The sequence below is a fragment of the Mesocricetus auratus genome, unplaced genomic scaffold (genome assembly GCF_017639785.1).
Source record: "Mesocricetus auratus isolate SY011 unplaced genomic scaffold, BCM_Maur_2.0 Super-Scaffold_100013, whole genome shotgun sequence".
In the NCBI taxonomy this organism is placed as follows: Eukaryota; Metazoa; Chordata; class Mammalia; order Rodentia; family Cricetidae; genus Mesocricetus; species Mesocricetus auratus.
The window spans coordinates 68,269,195-68,289,450 of NW_024429196.1; the positions used below are offsets into that span (position 1 = coordinate 68,269,195).

The following is a 20,256-nucleotide window of genomic DNA, read 5'->3' on the forward strand; positions in this document are numbered from 1 at the left end:
GCTTTTTATAACTTGAGCTCTATGAGGCTTCAGAGCTAAAACACCACCTAAAAAGATGAAGGGGGCAACCAGAAGCCTTGGGTAGCAAGAAAAAAGCAAGGAAATAACAGATTCTGTGCTTCAAGTTTGTACGTGAGAGCTCAGTAAGGAAACCACTGAAATGGCCACCCCAGAGTTAAGGGGAAGGACTTTTATTGTGGACAAGAAAGAAAAGAGAGAATATCCAGAGGCATCTAGAAGAGTCCAGAGCAGAGAGAAAAATAAGATTTGTAAATAGGAGTCTGGAGACCAGTGTGACCTTGTAAGTAACCACAGGTGCATGTCAACAGAGAGCCACTTGTCCCTTTTTGGCAGGCAGGAGCTCTGGCTGTAAGGTTTTAGCAGTCTTTTTGTAGTCCAGTTTGAGATGAGCCAAGATTGTCATTTCAGTACTTTCTGAGACCTAAAAAAATGGATCATGCCTTATAAAAGGGTTCACAAGAGAAAGCAGTTATTTTTTCCCCTTTTTAAAATTTAAATTAGAAACAGTCTTATTTTATATATCAATCCCAGTTCCCTTTCCCTCCCACCCTCCCATGTGAGAAAGTAGTTCTTAACTGCAAAATGAATACATATTCTGGCTCAGAAATACTACATATCAGGGTTCAGAGAGCATATGCTACCAGGATTGCTGAATGGCCACTGACGATCTAATCCCACTTTCTTCTTACTTGCTAGTGTATAGAAATGCCATTGATATGTTGACTATTAATTCCAAGTTACTGCTAAACTTTATTAATCAATTAATTAATTTTTAAATTTTAAATAGCTTGTTTTACATGTCAATCCCAGTTCCTTCTCCCTCCCCTCCTCCCGCAACCCCCCCGTTATCCCCTCCATCCTCCCACCCTATTGCCAATTCCTTCTGCATAGGGGATATCTAGAGTCTATCATTTCATTCAGGGTAGGGTCCAGGCACTTCCCTAAGAGTCCAGGAAGAGAGAGCAACCCTCTTTGTGTTATGGACACACGATGTCTGTTAGTATTCGAGGGATAAACACTGATCCACTGCTCAGGACCCCATAGGTAGCCCAGGCCTCCTCATTGACTCTCACATTCAGGGGGTCTAGATCGGTCCCATGCTGGCCTCCCAGCTGTTGGTCTGGGGTCCAAGAGCTCTCCCCTGTTCGGATCAGCTGTCTCTGCTGGTTTTGTCAGTCCATTCTTTGCCAATTTGCTCTTCACTCCTCTTTCTCTGTTGCTGGGTTCCTTGGGTTCTGTTCAGTGTTTAACGGTGGTGTTTGCCTCTGCTTCCATCAGTCACTGGATGAAGGCTCCAGGATGGTTATAGACATCAAGTTCACTATCAGGAATGGGCATTCGAGGTGCTCGCTTCGGCAGCACATATACTAAAATTGGAACGATACAGAGAAGATTAGCATGGCCCCTGCCCAAGTTACTGCTAAACTTTTACTCATTCAAGTATTTGAAAATACTTGAATCACTTTGTCAGCCTGGAAAAAATCTTTCTTACTTCTTTGCAATCATTACAATGTTTAAGAGAGCTGGGTGGTGGTGGCCCACACCTTTAATCCCAGCACTTGGGAGACAGACAGGAGGATCTCTGTGAGTTTGAGATCAGCCTTGTCTACAAGAGCTAGTTCCAGGACAGCCTCCAAAGCCACAGAGAAACCCTGTCTCTAACTCCCCCCCCCCAAAAACCAATGTTTAAGAGAATTCTGAGGTATGTAGGATGCTCAATCCTGGTTTTTAAAAATTCTACATTTTAAACCTTCATATAGCATTGAATATTGCCAGTTTTGGTCAAATACAATTAATAAGATGATTTTCCCATTTGCTAAGACTTGACTTTTAAGTATAGGCAAGCTTTGTGTATTATATTTACTTTCCCTTTATCTATTGAGATATTCTTCTTTTTTATTTAATAAAGATTAATGAATACTCTCATTTCACTGAGTTCTCACATTATAGCATAAACTCAACTATGTTTCAGATTCCATTGTGTTTCTTAGAACCTGCTTCTTGGGGAATACAACCTAAAAATGAAAGATTGTGGATGAGATCCTAAGATGAATGAATTGTTGCTAATTAATGTCAGCCAAAATGGATGTTTTAAGTAAACACAGTAGAGATTAATCTTTGAACACTTAGTCCCTAGCTGCTGAGACCATTTGGGAAGGATTAGGAGTTGTGACATTGTTGGAGGCGGTGTGTCGTTGGGGACAGGTTTTGAGGTTTCAAAAGATTCATGCCACACTCATGTGTGCTCTCTTTCTTGTGCTTGTGGATCAAGGTATGAACTCTGAGCTGCTGCTTCAGCACTGAGCCTGCCTGCCTGCTGCCATGCTCCCATTGTGATGGTCATGGACTCTAACTTTCTAAAACCACAAACCCTAAATAAATTCTTTATTCTATAAGTTGTCTTGGTAATGGTGTCTAATTACAGGAATAAAAACATAGCTAATACAATCAGAAAAGATAATTAGCTTCTATTTGGAAAGGCTTGACATGTTGGAGGGAAGGAATTAAACCTGCCCAAATTACCTTCAGTGTCATTTGTGTCTAATCCAAAGCATTGAATATAGTAGGAGCTCAATAAATGTTTGTTGGACACATGAAAAAAAATCAAGGACAATGTGTCTTCAACTTACATAACTGTACAGCTGAGATAGACACACACCTTTTTAAACTCCTGTGCATATTCTTCATTTTCTCCATCTCATAACTAGATTACACAGAACTAATTTTTGTCCTATGCAATACTTCTTATATACATAATTGCTATTTTAAATACAAACTATGATTATGAGTAAACAGATGCTTATCTCCTTCATGCCAGTTCCCAAATAACCACTCAGAGACTGAATATGAATTACAAATGCTTGGCCAATAGCTCAGGCTTATTACTAACTAGCTCTTACACTTAAATTAATCCATTTATACGCTGCCATTTTGTGGTGCCTTCATTAGCAAGACTTGCTCATCTCATGCTCCCTCTTCATCTGCCTGGTGACTCCTTTACTTTACCCTTCTCCTTCCCATCATCCTTAGTTTAGTTACCCTACCTATACTTCCTGCCTGGGTACTGGGCAATCAGCATTATATTAAAACAATTCGAGTGATAAATCTTTACAGTGTAGAAGAGAATTATTCCATAGCAATTATGAGGTTGATAACCCTGGATAATTACAGTCCTATATTTCTTACATATTACATTTTAATTATCTTATATCTTAATTTCATATGAACTGTTCCTGAGCTTATTATATATAGATGAGACAGCATCTCTGGTTTTCTTTAGTCTTCCATCCTGGCTTCTATCTTCTCCTCTGTATCATTCTTGGCTTGTCTCAAACTTCAATGCCTTTAAATCTCCAAGTGCATTGTTCAAATTCATGATATAAAAATGTCAGGGTAGCTGTGTTATTTCCTGGCACAAGCATTTTTCTGGTTCCTGGATCATGTTGTTTAAGAGCATACTTTGGATGTAAATAAGGTTAATTTGTATAATGAAAAGCACATAGCTCCTTTCGTGGCTGGCTGAGCTTGTTGAGACCTTTGTCTTATCTAATCCCATGGGTATAGATGGAGTTTCTTTTCTGGCTGATTCTGCAGCCATTTGGTCCCAAATAAATATACAGAGGCTTATATTAATTATAACCTGTTTGTCCAATGGCTCAGGCTTCTTATTGGCTCACTTTGTCTTATTATTAATACATTTCTATTAAACTGTGTATCTCCATGTGGTATTGACTTACCAGAGAATGATCTGGCATGTTACTCCTTCAGCAGCTATATGGCATCTCTCTGGCTTCTCCTATCTGTGTCCTCTCCCCAGAATTCTCCTTGGCTGGAAGCCCCACCTATACTTCCTGCCTGGCTACTGGCCAATCAGTGTTTTATTCATCAACCATTAGGAGAAACATATATACAGAAGGAGGTAATACCCATCACATGAGAAACTGTTAATTTTATGGTTGGTGTGACCCAGTATCCAACAAGAAGGAGCTTGAGAGTGGAAGGATTATGTTGGCTTATAGGCAGTGCATCATGGTGGGTAAGATATGGCAGTGGGACATCCAGGAAGCAGAGAGGGGACAGGAAGTGGAATGGACCTATAAAATTCCATGACCCTGCTCTCAGTTGCCCATTTCCTGAAAGACTCCCCAAGGCCTGTGTCCATCTGGGAACCAGGTGTTGGATCCCATGGGGCTGCAGGGGGGCAGGGAGGGGGACATTTTACAATCAAACCACATCAGAGACATTAAGGTTGGAATTTAGTTTTTGTAGAGATGACTGTGTGTTAGTGCTTACAAAGAACCCATGAAGAGACTAGAACCTCTAGCTTGTCTTTTTTCAGGCTGTGATGACCACTTTTATTAGTCCATGCACCTTGTTCTTCCCTTGAATGGGAACAAATTAGCAGTCTTTCTTGGGGAGGGGTGTCAGCGTCTCTCCCAGGACACTGGGGCCTTACTTTATAAAATCTGATAGCTTGTCTGTACATCCTTCCAGTCAGTTTAAGTTGCATCTTTTAGGACTTAATGTTGTGTGCAATGCATGGTGCTTACTGGTGGACCACAGGTTAAGTTTCTGTCCTGAATAATAGTTTCTCAGAGATAGTACAGTAAGATGCTGTTGCCTTGTTTCCAATAGTCATTCATTCGTTCATTCTTTCTTTTTTAAGACAGAGTCTCATACTGTAACACTGTAGCTCAAGTGGCCTGGAATTCATCATTTAGCTCAAACAGGCCTCAGACTTACTGATATAACCCCCCACCCCCACCCCTCCTGAATTTTGGTGTTACAGGCATGTGCCAGAGTTTCCAACACACTTTGTGCTTGAACACTATTTCAGAACACAGCAGATCACAGCATACAACCAGTTATATTCCTAAACCATAATAGATTTTGCACTTTGTTGTATTCTCAAGGATTTTAACCTTGCAGAAGAGCAGTTCAGAATCCATTATGATCTGGAAAATGTAGAACTGGATGATGTCTCTAATTTGGACAGCTCTGCAAACTCCTACGGCCTCTGTTTCTTTAAAAGAAGGGAGGATTGGCTCATTGTTCAGGTTCTTTCAGGATGAGATGTTCTGTAGATGTACGACAGAGAAAAGTTTTCAAGAGTTGCTTTGTCTCTCCTTGCCCTCCCCTCCTTACCCTCTGCAAAGGCACCCTGATCATTTCTCCTTCTCTTTGGGCCTGATTGTCTCTTCTTGTTTATAGCTGCCACTAATTCGCTCGTGTGCTTGCTGGAAAATAGCTAATTAAAACCCACTTCAGCTAACAAGCTGACTGGGACCATGCAAATGTCACTCTGTGCTGTCTGCTATTTCCATTTATACTTTACATTATTAGTGTTGTTTTTCCTCTCTCTGTCATAATGAATGCAAGGATAGATTTAGCGCCCTCTTCACAGGTGTGCACCAGTACAACAGCCACCATCCCGGGAAAGTACCACTGGGTTACTGCACTTCAGCACGTGGAGTGTTATTACCCTGCCAGTTAATGGTTTTCGCCTGTGTTGCTTGTTACTGCTAAATTTTTGAACAGCTTCATCTATCTTTTTGTTTTTTACAGTGACTGGCCACATTAAGAATATGGGTATGAGCTATTAGTCCCTTCTGTTCGTCTCCTGTATTTCATTTGGTGTAGGGTTCTTTTTTTCTCTCTAAAATTAGTATGTATTGTCATCCATATACTTCAATGCATTGACTTTTGTTATAATTATGCTGTCATCATTGTGCTTCCACACATTTGCTAATTTATTGTAGCTAAATTAGACCTAATATTAGCAATTTTGCAGCTGTTCCTTAGATCATACATGGCCATATATTTTATGCAATTTGGTAATTATATTTCACAGCAAAAAAAATCACACACATTTTTGAGTGGGAAAGAGTGAAAAGATGGAAATGGGCGATATTATAAAAAGACCAGTTCTCTTGGGAATGGAAAAGTCTAGGGCAAGGATGTAGAGAAGAAAATGCATTCCAGAAAAGCTGTGTAGAGTAAACCCCAGAGGAAAGGAGATCTGTGAGTATGCTGGGCTGTGCCAGGCAGAGAGCAAGCTGGTCATTGACAAGAAGGACAGGTGGGCAGGGAAGGCCTCTGCTATGCTCTGTTGTCTCTGTGAACCTGCTTCCACTGGGACAGATGCAAATAGGATACCATTAGGACATGGGGGGAGGGTTTCCATGCAGACTGTGAAGCCCATCAGAAGAGCTCAGGCCTTGTGGCTGCTTCTACGAAAATACAGTATCCAGTGTACTGAGGTGGAAAACTGAGAATTTTGAATGAAGAAGGTGCTTGGATGGGAGAATATAAAGCTGGGAAACTGTTTGAAACTTCGTGTTGTTTCGATTAGTGGAGGATCTGCTTTGTTTCTATTTGAAGATAACATTAAAAGAAATGCGAAAAGGGGCTGGCAATGTGCTCCGTGTGTAAGCTGCTATCTGTGTTGGCATTTTGAAATTGAATTGGTTTAGAAGAATTTCACATGATATAGCTCTAAAACTATGCGATGCTAGTATGGAATAAAGCACATCTCATGGTATTCTCATTAAGACAGATTATCTTGGGATGCAAATTACTGGGTGTTACAGGATGAGAATTTTACAAAGCCACTTCAGAATTATTTAACGTTTTGTGTTAATAATTGAAGTCACGGAGGCCCTTTCTGGATGAGTGCACATTTTCAGGGTATATGGATAATTCACTAGGTAACACAGCTCAATAAATATTTTTCACTATGCAAAACATTCTCTGATTTAGTGAATCTAAAACCTAAGTACAATGATGTAAAACAAATTGAAACAAAACTCAGGAAGGTATTGTTAATGACCTTGAAATAGATCCCACACGATTCTGCTTGCACAGAAGCAGCACTCCAGCAAGTGTGTTAGAGACTAGGTGTAGTGTCACTCAGAAGTCCATACTTTCATTCCGGAGTTAGAAGGGGTGGTCTTTATTCTTGACACTGCCTTCTGCTTCTGCTCATCTAGCTCCGGGAAAGAGAAGGCTTGGAAATTTTTCTGAACATTTGGAGTCTACTTCTTGGAGCAGAGCCTGTTCTTGAACTCAGCCAGATTCAGTTGTAATTTCCTTACTTGATTCCCTTTAAACTCTCTCTGTTTGACGTCTTAACTGTCTTCTTCCATGTCTCAGGTTGAGTGACATGCTTCATGGTGGCCACTGTCACACTTAATAATATCTTTATTCCGAAATAAAGAAATTTTGACTTAGTTTTTCCTTTTATTGCTCACTAAGACAGTTTTGCTGATATTGTTTACAGACATGTATAGTAGCAGTTAGTCATGGTATTTAAATTCTATATAACTCTAGATATGATGAGTCTACCTAATATTTATTGGGCAGTGTCTAAATGCCTGGCGTTAGTAACTTGAAGTCAAGTATGAGAAATGAATAGAAAATCAGTGTCTGAAATGGTCAACGTGTACTTTGAATGTGAAATGTCCCTCATAGGCTTATATATTTGAATACTTTGTCCTTGATTGCTTGCACTATTTGGGAAAGTCATGGAAACTGAGATTAGCCATAAAAAGAAAGTCTTGGGGGGCAAACTTTGAGGTTTTACAGCTTTGCCTGCTTCCTGCTCTCTCTCTCTCTCTCTCTCTCTCTCTCTCTCTCTCTCTCTCTCTCTCTCTCTCTCTCTCTCTTCCTCCTCCAATAACACAATTTCCCCATATTATGGCACTAGTCTTTGAAACTATACATCAAAATAAACACTTTTCTTCCTTGAGTTGTTTTTGGTCATGATATTTCAGCATGGCCACAGAATCGGGATTGATACAGTCAATATTTTCACAACTTTCCTTTTCAGCCTTTTCCCAGATATGTGAGTATACATTGTGAGTGATATTAGGCACTGTATCTTCTGTTTCTCACTAAAGGGAAGAATTGGAGAATGGGCAAAATATTCAAAATATTTCATGTGGTGACTTAGAGTCTTCCTGTTCTAAACAGAATGGTGTGTGGTCCCTTTAAGAAAAATCTGTCAGGACTGCTGCTTCTAACTTGTCTGCATCATGATGGGGATTTTGATCCATCACTCTGTAGCATATAGCAGGAGCATCTTCTCTTATGTGGAGAAACATGGCAGTTCAGAATGGATGGGACATGTGGCACAATTTCAGCCTTTTGGTATTTTAAAAATAAGCAGACAAATACAAATATTCCCATACATGTAGACAATAAGGTCTTTCTTTACTGTGTTTTCCAAATGGTCACGTGTGTGTGTACTCATGTATGCATGTGCACATATGTGATTATGGAGTCCAACCTGGAACTTTGGGTGTGCTATGTAAGTACTGTGTTACTGAACTACACCACTGCCTATTTCTGTGCATTTTAAGGTTTGAGGTAGAATCTCACTAAGTTGCCTAGACTAGCCTTGAAACACAGTCCTACTGTTAAAATCTCTTGACTAGCTGAATTTATAGGCCCGCATCACCACATTCAACTCCAAGGAGTGGATTTCACCCTGAGACAATGCTGAGAAAATGGAAGACCGCCAGGGTCAGGTCAGACCCTGCAGTTGGTGCTCTCTTGAGCATTTATGATTTGGTGGTGGGGAGAAAGATCAAAGCGTGTCTCACAACTGAGGTCTCAGACGATGGGGTCAAACAGGCCTCTTGTTTCTGCTGTGAGTCGTCCCTGTCCATGGCAGCGGCTCACTGGACTCCGTGTCTGAACCACGTCACTTGCCACTGCGCTCTGCCGTCCCGACACCTTTTTCTTTCTCTTTCTCTCTCTCACCATCTCCTCTTGTATCTGCCACATTGACACAAAGCTAGTAACTAAGACCTTTCCCCCTCTTTTGGCTGGAGAGGTTTGCCTTTGTTCCAGCGTACATGAAGAGTGGGCCAGATTAACCAAGAACTCTCTAGTAAGATCAGTGTACAGGAATGAAAAATCATGCTCTCAGTAACACCACAGGACCAGCCAAGGTTACAAAGTAAAAACTACATTCTCTCTAAGACCCGATTTTCTACTGAAACACTGTTAAGATATTCTCAAGGGTAGAGAAAGGCACACAATGAGTATGTGTTAGGAGGGTGGACGTTCTAGTCAGATACCAGCTGTCTCAGAGAGAAAAAATATTTTTAGACTCTAATATTTTATCTCAGCAATTATTGTGAATCTTCCATTCTCTTTAACAATCTATTTATACTTGTTCTAATTTTAAGCGTTTTTACCAAAAATCTTTGGCTATAGAAAGATGTTCCATATTTTAATGCTCCAATGATCAAAGAATGGCCTAGACAAATAAAGGTAGTTATATAGGGTCATTGGCTTCCCACTGGGGAATAACTACCTAGATTTATTATTGGTTTCTGAAAGGAAGTTAGAAAAATTAAGGGAGAATACATGTGAAATGGTTATTTCCTTAAAAGTCATTGACCATTTTGGGAAAAGATAACGTAAGAGCCATTAACTCACTCAGACTTCACCCTGTCCTCTCCAAGAGACCCCAGTGTCTAAGTCTGAGTGTGACAGTGCTTTGTAAGATTTAGTTACAAGATCAGTTTTCTTTTTTTTTTTTTTGAAAACACTTTCTCAGTGCAGCCCTGGCTATTCTAGAACTTTCTTTGTAGATCGGGCTGGCCTAGAACTCACAGATATCCACCTGCCTCTGCTCCTGAGTGCTGGGATTAAAAGTGTGAGCCACTACCACTAGGCTAATGTCATTTTCTTAACTTGAAAACTTTCTATTTCTTAACAAAGCAAATCAGTGGCTCATAGAAGCAACTGTGGGGGAGTACCCTCTTTAGCTATTGTTTCCTTAGGAAGAGGAATGAGCAAGACCCTCTTTCTGATGAAGAAGAGCAAGAAGAAGAAACTTCTGAAATTGCAGCCATAGCAATACAATCAGCCTTCTTAGGTGATATCTCGACATTAACTCAGTCCCTTTGGTAGTCTCAAGAATTAGTTTGGCAAGATCACATCTCCAGTCTGGTCCACCTGACCATGAGCTAGTGCTGTGTTGGGGCCTTGCATAGGGGCTTTTATGGGGGAAGAGGGCACATAGAGTTGGCGTGAAGTGCTTCTTTGTTTATGCTTTCAGTATGTAATTCCTCCTCCCCTCTGCTGCCAACAAGGCTCAGTGCATGGCAGGTAGGCTGGCTGGCTAACTTCATTTCCTTTAAGTAGACTGGGACCAAGTGGAATCCAAATGAGGGCACATGATGCCGAGAGAGAGGGCAAGAGAGATCGAGATAGAGCATGAGTGGGAGAGAGAGGAGAGAGAGATGATCATCTGCAGAGAAGAATAGCAATATTGGAGAGTGCTGGGAGGATGTGGCTCAATGGTAAAAGATTGGCTTAGTATGAGAAAGGTTCTGGAATAAATTCACAGCACTGATGACAAAAAAAAGAATGGAAAGGGCAGATTGTGCAAAGGCTTATGATTAGGAGTGGCCTTAAGGAGTTAGGGAACAGAACCAGCTTGTGTGCAAAGGCTTATGAATAGGAGTGGCCTTAAGGAGTTAGGGGACAGAACCAGCTTGGCTACAGCACCATAAGTAGTGATATGAGTGACGGCAACAGATACTGGGAGAGATGATGTCCCACTGATGGGGTGAGACTAGCACGAGGTTAGGAAACAGGAATCTGGGAGTGGCAATGCGAGACTCCTTCAAGTGGCTCAGCAGGCATAGGAGAAAAAAATGACCCACCGGGAGAGAACCACAGGAGACAAACCATACCTTTAAGGACTCTGTGACCCAACAGAGTAAGAATATAATACAGGATCCGTTTCTTTTTTTTGTGGAGGATCTATACATACTTCCCTCTAGCTGGTCTTTCCCTTTTGGACTTTCTTTGAATAGTAAGTCCCCAAATAATGACACAGAGACTTATTATTAATTATGAAGCGTGGCCTTAGCTTAGGCTTGTTCCCAACTAGCTCTTATAACTTAAATTAACCTGTTTCTATTAATCTATGTTCTACCACATGGCTCTTTACCTCTCCTCCATTCTGTATGTCCAACTTCCTCTGTGTTCACAGGCCTCATATTCTTCAAGTTCTCCTGGAAGTTCCTCCTATTCTCTCCTGCTTAGCAATTGGCTATTCAGCTCTGTATTAAACCAATCAGAAAGCACCTTAGGCAGAGATATCTTCACAGTGTACAAAAAGGTTGTCTCATAACATTTCCCACTAATTCAAGTATGTTCATTTTGTTGTTTGAAATTCAGTCTAATGACTAAGAATATGAATTACATTATTTTGAATCTTATCTATGATGTCTGTTTCTCTCCTTGTGTGTCTCTCTTTTTGTCTCTGTATATCTCTCTGTGTATGTGTGTGTGTGAATGAGAGAGAAAGAGAGAGAGAGAGAGAAAGAGAGAGAGAGAGAGAGAGAGCACACAGATACACACTCATGCCCCCATGTATGAATGGTGCATTAGAGGATAACTTATTGGTTTTATCCTTCACCTTGCTTGAGACAGGGACATTCTTTATTCTTTTTTGCTGATGTTTACATATGGTTAGGTGGTCAGCCATCTTGTAATTCTAGTGACTCAGTCACACATCTTTCCTTAGGGACTCAATCTCACTTCTTCTCTGGGCTTTTCCCATGAGTTCTGGGGTTCCTCATTCAGGTTTGTATGGAAAGCACTGTGCATACTGAACAATATCCCTAACCTTTTAGAATATGAGTTCTATGTAGCTGAAAATGTAACTCTTGCACTCAAAAGTTGTGTTAACTTGAACAACTCATTCAACTCACTGTGCTTAGCTTAGTGTCTTCATTTAAAAAGTTGACTCAATAAAGCAGTGTGGGATAATGTATGGGCTAATTATAATAAGAATAAAATTAATTATGTGTAAAAATTTTAAGTTAGTACATAACATTTAACAAGCAGTTTAGATGCAGATCAGAGATAATACAACATACTCTTGGAACATCTTGCGATCCCACAAAACACAGAAATAGGCAGAAATTTAAAGCAGACTGAAAGGACCTGGCTACTCACAAGTACCAGTGATGCTAAGCACTGAATTTTAAACTTATCCAAATTATACTACACCATTTAAAGTTTGATAATAATTGTTTAGCTATCTAGTACCCAGTTGGTGTCCTTATTTTCCTAACTTACATATCTGAAATTATTCAAGATTCAAAATAAATACTATAAAAATAGCTTTGACCCAATGAGTTAACAAATATCCATGAATCTACTCATGTAGTTTAGTAAACAAGTCAACGATGGAGAAGAGATGCTAGTTTCTTATTATAGAACTCTAATTAACAATTAGAGAGAGGATAATAGAAGTAGAAAGTCATCACTAGGCAAATGTCACAATAACACAACCCTCAATAAAATGTTAAAATTAGCAAGAGAAAGTATAGTAAGGGAAAGGATAATTGACTAATTTTTAAGTGTCTACTTTTAAAATCTTTTTAGTTACAAAGGAAGAAGCATTCAATTATAGTGGTAAGCCTGGCAGGTGTCACTGGATGATTACAGCTAAGGTCTTCAAGAAGAACATATTGGTATTATGGACATCATGCTGTGTTATACCAAATGGGAAGGACCATTGCAACTGTGGTTTCTTACACATGCAGAGATGAGTGTTTTACCTCTCTCTTTACCTCCTTCTTCTTCCCTCCCTACCCCCCCTTATCTCCCTCTCTACTTAATCATGAGAAAATAAAAAATCACAGTTAAGAGGAAGTCTACATGTTTGTCTCCTCAGTATTCTTCAAAAGTGTCAAAGATCATTAAAGTGAATAATCTTTAAAAGAGACTGGATGACTGTCACATACAGACTGGAGGAGAATTAAGAAATTAAACCATTAAGTGCAACTTGAGTTTGGGCTAGAGCAAAGGCCTTACTGGAGAATTCTAACAGGTCTATAACAGTATGAATTTCTTCTTTTCATAATTTTACTACAGTTGTGTGATATGTTGACAATGGGGGAAATTGAGTGAGAGAAAGTCTATACCAATTTTGCTATGTAATAAAAATATGATATTATATTAAAATTAAAAGCAAAATAGTTGAAAATATTCTGGTCTTTGGTGCTAAACTACCTAGACATAATGATCCTATCAGTGAATCTACCTGACATTATTGTGGATTTTCAATAATTTCATTCAATAATGAAAGAAACTAAGGATTTGTAGTGAAGTAACTGGTTCTTGGTTTGGATTACAAACAAATAAAATGAACTCAAGGTGTCTTACCAAACATAAGGTAAGAAAGGAAAGATAACCTGTATTTACTCCAAAGGCTTCGGAGTTACCTTGAAAGGGCTTCCACTTGTGAAGGAAGGGACCACTCTGAACTTCTATAGAGATATCTATTTTAAAACAATGAAGTACATACCTTACATTTAAATTCATGAGTCAATGATGAGAAAAAGATTTGTTTCTGTTACCTGTGGGGGATATAAGGAACTGATTCATGATGTTGAAAACTGAAAAAGAAGCAAGGGAAGTAAAACCATAGTCATTTACCCTGCCTTGCTGAGATTTGAGAAAGAGCCATCAAGACTTGAGAAAGGAAAGCTTCTTTGTATTGAAATATTTCGGTCAATAAATCAAAATGAATGTCAGGCTTAGAATACCATTGTAGACTAATGGGTCTGGGTAATAGTTAATTTGCAGCTGTCAATGTGACAGGGAGACAGACAGTCCATCATTGTTTTTCTGTTACTGGGCCACACAACACCTGTGAGAAAATGTTATGAATTTTGATTCAGAATCTGATTAAGTATCTAGATTAAAACTCTATCATGATACCATTGGAAAATCACAAGGAAACTATAAGAATTGCTGCTGGCACAAACCACTGAGTTTCTTCACCAAAATATTACAAGCGGAAAATATTTAGGCAAAATCTTGGATAAGCAAAAGTATGAGAATATGTATAAGCTTATTATAACAAATGTACTTCTTTGGTAAACATTAGAGAAAATGATGAGAGTTAAGAAATATGAACACTAACTGGATATTTGATGACACTAAGGAATTATTATTGCATTTTACATGGTCTAATAGAATTTGATTACATTAAAAACAGTACTTAGCCTCCAGCAATGAATAATGAAATGTTTATATAATAATTATAAACAACCTATGCATTTTAATATACAGTCTGGCATTTGTTTTGGAATAGTAGCAGTGATGGTAATGCGGTGGCCTATGCAGGGAAAGGTTATCTGTTGATATCTTCAGAGGCCAGGAAATACTTACTTAGAATATAGCAGACTATCTAGTTGGTGTATGTTTGGAAATACAAAAGTAAGGAACTAAAATATTAATCTCATTTTTTTGTCGTGAGAGATCTGGTGAGCCTGAGGGATGATGACAGCCTTGTGCTCCTTCTGCCAGCGAGCCTCATGTTGTTTCCCAAATTCTGGCAAAAAACAAAGGAGCCTGAAACTGGAGGTGGGAATTGTATTGCTCTACTCATTTGACAAAGTCACGGATTCATTTTCAAACATTTTGTGATAAGGAAAAGCAAGATGTGCTTTCTAGTCCTTTCCCATACAGACCACATTTTTTTGAAAGGCTATTTTTGGTGTGTTTCCACTGGACTCATCAAAATGTTTATGCAACTAATCAAAGTGTTTATGGACAAAATGTATTTGATAGGAAAAATTTCTTTTAAGAAAAAAAAAACAGAACTAAACTACAAACCTTCCCATACTTTCCTTTCTGAATCAGAATAAATCAGAAACATTTCCGATTTCAACTCTTTCACTTCAGGTTTACAAGACTCAATTTTGCTCTGTTAGTTGCAAAGTAAGATAGAAATTTTATTCAAGTATCAGAAGAGGTACATTTTTCTTTATCTATACATTTGAAATAAAGAGCTTAATCTCTAGAGCTGACTACTCACTTATATGGTCATGAGCTTTTTGGCTTTAGATTTTAGGTCATTTCTGGATTCAGGGAAAAGAAAGTTCAGAGCTTTCCCAGCCCCTCCCTCCCTCGTTGCCAGCATCTGCCAGAGAAACACATCTGAACTCCATGGTTTACATCAAGGTTCACTCTTGGTACTGTTTAGCTTACAGGTTTTTGGCAAAAACATAATACATATATCTACTGTTAAGGTAACACAGAGTGATTCAGCTGTTCTCAAATCATCTGTTCTCTCCCTACTGACCTTTCTTTGTATTGGCAAGCACTGACCATTTTTATCATTTCTATAATTTTTCCTTTTCCAAAAATATCACTCAGTGGTATTTCCACAGTGTTCACCCCCTTGCTGCTGCCTGATCACATAGCAATGAACCTGAATATGTTACATAATTCCTTCTACACTTGGTTCTGTTGTGTAAATATTTTCATGTGTTTTCAAATTTAACCTGATAATGCATTCTTTGTTAAAGACCTTTGCTTAGGAGAGGTGCTGGCTTGTGGTTTTCTTGTAATGACTCGCCTGACTTTTCTAGTAAGGTAAAGTGGGCCTAATAGGAAGGGTTAGAACGTGTTCCTTTTACATGCACCTTCAGAAGGAAATTACAGAGAAATGGAATGATCTCTTGCTTAAATGTTTGGAATAAGTCATCACTGAGTCATCTGAGCTGTGTGCTTGCTACTTTGATGGATTTTAATCCTTGATTTAGTGACCAATACATGAAATCTTGTGTGCCTTTTGAAGGTTTTCTTTCAAGTAGTTGGGGCATTTCATGTGTAATAGACTTTCAAACTTGTGGGTATAGAGCGTTTTTATGCCTCCATATTATGTTAAATGCTTATTATTACTTTTATTTCTGTATTATTTTAATATTCATAAGCTCTATATTAATGCCTCTTTCTTTTCTGACATTAGCAACTTACCTTTCTGTGTATCCCTTACTTTGTATGGACAGTGTTCTTACTGATTTCATTGATCTTTGAAGGGTCTCATTGATTTTTCCAGTGTACCAGTTTATGGTGTTGGTGAATTCTTTTTTTTTATTTCACTGATATTTTAGTTTTAATCTTTAAATTTCTTTTCTTCTGAGAAATTTGTTTTGACTTTGCCCTTTTCCTAGTCTATTAAAGAGAAAGCTCAAATGCATTTTTAAACTCTTAACAGTATTTTGTAAGTCATCTTATTTTTTTAAATTCCAAAATATTTAAAAATTTTCATTGAGACTTCTTCTTTTAGTTTTGGGTTATTTAGCAGTTAATCTCCACACATTAAGATTTTTTCTCATTAGATTTGTCAGGATTCATTGTGTTAGAGCATGGTTTGTCTTTGAATGTCCCATGTGAACTTGGTGAGAATCTATATTGCATAGACGAATAAAGTAAGTGTAAAACCAGTCATATTCAACTGTGGATAGCATTGTTGAGCTGTGGATTTTTTCCTCCTTCTAATTGTTTATTTCTGATAGAAGAGGTTGAAGTCTCCGGTTACAATAATGGGCTCATTGGTTTCTTTTTGCAGAGTTATCAGGTTTTGCCATCGTATTTGTATTCTTTTCCATACCCATTAAAGATTGTTATAATATATTGGAGAACTAACCATATTATTATTATTATTATTATTATGTATTCATTTATTTTACATTTGAATCAAGCACATTTTCCACTCCTTCCTCCCTGTCTGTTAATCCCACAATCTACTCCTCCCCTATTTCTGTTCAGAAAGTGACAGGCCTCCCATGGGTGTCAACAAAACACGGCACATCAAGTTGAGGTAGCAATAAGCTTCTTCCCTTGTATTAAGACTGGGATGGGCAACCCAGTGTGAGGAATAGGTTTTTGAAAGCCAGTCAAAGCATCAGGCTGTGCTTAGAGTGTTGGTGCTCCTGCTACTAGCAGTCACATAAGAAGATCAAGCCACACAATTGTCACAAATATGTAGAGGGTCTAGGCCAGTCCCATGCAGGCTCCCTAACTGCTGGTCCAGAGTCTGTGAGCTCCTATGAACCTGGGTTACTTGTTTCTGTCGGGAGAGCCAAGATCTTTATCCAACAATGTCCTTCTTTATCCCTCACAACTTCCAATGCTCTGACATCTGCTGTTTGAAATTAGCCTGGATAATTTCATAATTTCAGTTATTCAATTTGTAGATCAGTGCCTCACTCAGCCTTCAGGAGAGAAGTTTCTTCTTGCAGTAGACGGAATTAACACAGAGACCCACAACTGGACAGTGTGCAGAGAGTGAAAAATGAAAGACCTTAGGGAACTCAGTTCTAAGCAGAGTGTTTCTATCAAACCCTCCCCTCAAGGTTCAAAGAGCTATTCAGAAGAGGAGGCAGAAAGATTACAACAGCCCAAAGTGATGGGCAATTCCAGTGAAACAGTGTCCTCTGGACGCAATGGGATTGGTGCACATAAGAACTCACAGTGACTATGGCGGGGCCCTGAAGACCTGTACAGGTTCAAGTCAGATGGGCTCCCAGTACTAAGAGGGGAAGTGGACACAGGGTTCCATCCCTAACCAAGAAGCTATTTGTAATTGATAGCTGCTGTCAAAAGAAGACTTGTTTTTCTCCAGTAGAATGTTACTGGATATATCAACCACCCTCCAGGGCAGGTTCTGTGCCCAAGGGAAGATGGGTAACACAAAATAGACTCCATTTTTGTGTGTGTGTTTTATTTTGGTATTTTTTGTTGCTTATTTTGATTTTCATTTTGGGGTGTTTGCTTTTTTGAGAGAGAGAATGCTTGCAAGAGAGTGAATAAGGGTAGGCAGGTGTAAAGGATCTGGAAGGAGTTGGAGGACAAGAAAACATTATCAAAATATATTGTAGACATTTAAAAACATATTATAAAAAGAATTTAGCCTGGCAATCTCTGTTTCATTTTATTAATATTGCATCACCTGTGAATTAAAAATATATTGTTTATCATAGCAATGGCTTTGATAATACTTTAGTGGGGCTAAAATTCAAATATGATAGAAACACTCCTCATTAATAGCAATGTACAGCAGACTTCTTCTTTCTGTTAATTCTGCCCTCATGAAGCAAATGATGGCTTTGCTTATTTTCTTCAATATTTTGTTCAAGGTGGCAAGCCCATCCTTTATTACTAATTGTGCTGATACATGTACTTCATGTAAACTTTCCTCAGGGTCAATTAGCCTCTTTGACTTACTTTTATAGTTAATTTCATATTTTTATCTTTTTTCCAAGGGCAGGAATTCTAGAAGGGCTAAAATCACAGAGCACGCTCAGGCTCACGGATGGGGAGGTAGAATAGACGAGTTTACCGGAGTTTCAGCTGTGAGTGTTGTCTTCTTTCCTAATTGACCCTGAGGAAAGTTTACCATTATCACAATCCAGTCTTTTCTGTAAGACTCTGACAAAGTTTGTGGTAGAAAAGCTACCAAGAGGCCAAAGTTGCCCATGGCTGTGGCTCTGGCTCCTGCATAGATTAAAGTGATTCATTTGATGTCTTAGATGAGCCTCCTGTTAGCTCATATTATATCTCTAGGTTAGCAAATACTTAAGTTCTGTTGCTCCCTGTAGCACCCTGTCCTTTTATTCTTACAGTTTTGTTGCTTATCCCAAACTCGGTTACTTAATGAGTCCAATAAAATGTTATTAATTTGTAGTTTACACAGCTAGTTTTTTGTTATAACCATGGGAGCAATGTTCTTTCCAGTTCCCTGACTCTCTGAAGTCATAATGACATGTTGGAGTGAGTCGTGTTTTATTCGTCATAACTGAAGATTGAAGACTTGGCGTTCTCAGACTATTTTAAATTATAATGATCATTTTGTCTTTCCTAGCCTATGAAAATTCTAATATATATCTCTTTATTATGTTAATTTCTTCTAGGGGTTCTTAACTTCATCCTTTTGTCTTGTTTAAACTCTTAAAATCAGTTTTCCTGAGGCATAATATTTATGCACTAAAATTTATTTTTAGTGTATTTTTCTATAAAGATTGACAAACATACACAGTAATATAATACCACATTAACCAAAATGTCCATTAAGAAAAGTGATCCCTTTGCCTTTAGTAATTAGCTCCTCTTTCGCCTCTGCTTCCTTCCTTCCACTGGTCTACCTTTGTTCCCAAAGCTTCGTCCTCTTGAGAATGCTGTACGAATGAAATAATAGACTATGAATTTGGTTTATTTTACCTTCCCTAATGCATTTTGTTCATATTTAGTCTTCTCTAGGTTGTACATGCTGAGAATTTGTTTCTTTCCAGTGCTGGTGTTATTATATAGTACAGATATACCACAAGTTAGATTTAATTAAACTTAGAAGGAACTTACAAGTTGATGAACATTTGAACATTTTCCAATTTTACATGTTTATGCAAACATATGTTAATTTAAAAATACACTCCAATTTTCATGTATGAATACTGAAATTTAAGAATATCATTAAAACGATCATTTATTCTGAGATTTGTCCCTGGGGTGCAAAGATTATTTGATACATTTAGAACAGTAACTGATAAACTCATCTATGAATAAAGGGAATAATAACATCTTTTTTTCATTAGAATGTTGGGTTCAAAATATATTTATTTATGAATTTGTTGATTTTTATGTGTGTATGTGTACTTTCAAATTTAGGTTACAGCAAGCAGTTTGATATATATATATATATATATATATAGTGTTTAAATGCAAAATTTTAGTAAATAAACCGTGAAAGACAATACTGAAATGAAGAAAATTACAAATACATATTACAATAGACTTCAAGGAAATCCAGAGAATCATTAAGAAACATTTTTAAAGTTTGTAGTGAAAAGTCCCTGGAAAATATGGACTAAATTGATAAATTTCCCCAAATTAAATCAAGAGGATATAAACAACTTAGATTCTTAACAAGTAGTGCGCTAAAGCAGCAATTGGAAATCTTTACATAAAGAAAATGTAGGACTGGAGGAATTCACTTCTAAGTTCTATCAAACTTTTTAGGACAAGACAGCATCAATACTTCTCAAAGTACTCCACACAATAGAGCAGGGAGCATACTGCCAAACTCACTCTACAAATCTAGCATTATCCTGATATCACAGCCACATAAGGACAAAACAAAAGTGGAGAGCTATCAGCTAGCTTCCTTGGTAAACACGGATGTAAAATTTCCCAATGAAACCCTTGCAAACTGAACTCAAGAACATATTCAGATGAACATTATCATAGCCAGGATGGTTTCATGCCAGGGATGCAAAGCTGGTTCAACATAGGCAGACAAATGCAGCATATATAGGTAGACACAGCACAGAAATTACATGATCATATCAAGAGATTAAAAGAAGACATTTAAATAATTCCATCTCCCTTCACATTAAAATTCCTGAAGAA

The 20,256-nt window shown here is 38.2% G+C and overlaps 1 long non-coding RNA gene and 1 other non-coding gene across 2 annotated transcripts in view; both read left to right on the plus strand.

Moving 5' to 3' along the window:
- The window catches only part of LOC110340215, a 436,963-nt gene that overhangs the window by 192,482 nt on the left and 224,225 nt on the right, over nucleotides 1-20,256 (plus strand). The window lies entirely within an intron of this gene.
- On the plus strand, nucleotides 1,365-1,467 carry LOC121143835. The gene has a single exon (XR_005881151.1). It is a non-coding gene; the product is annotated as a U6 spliceosomal RNA (small nuclear RNA).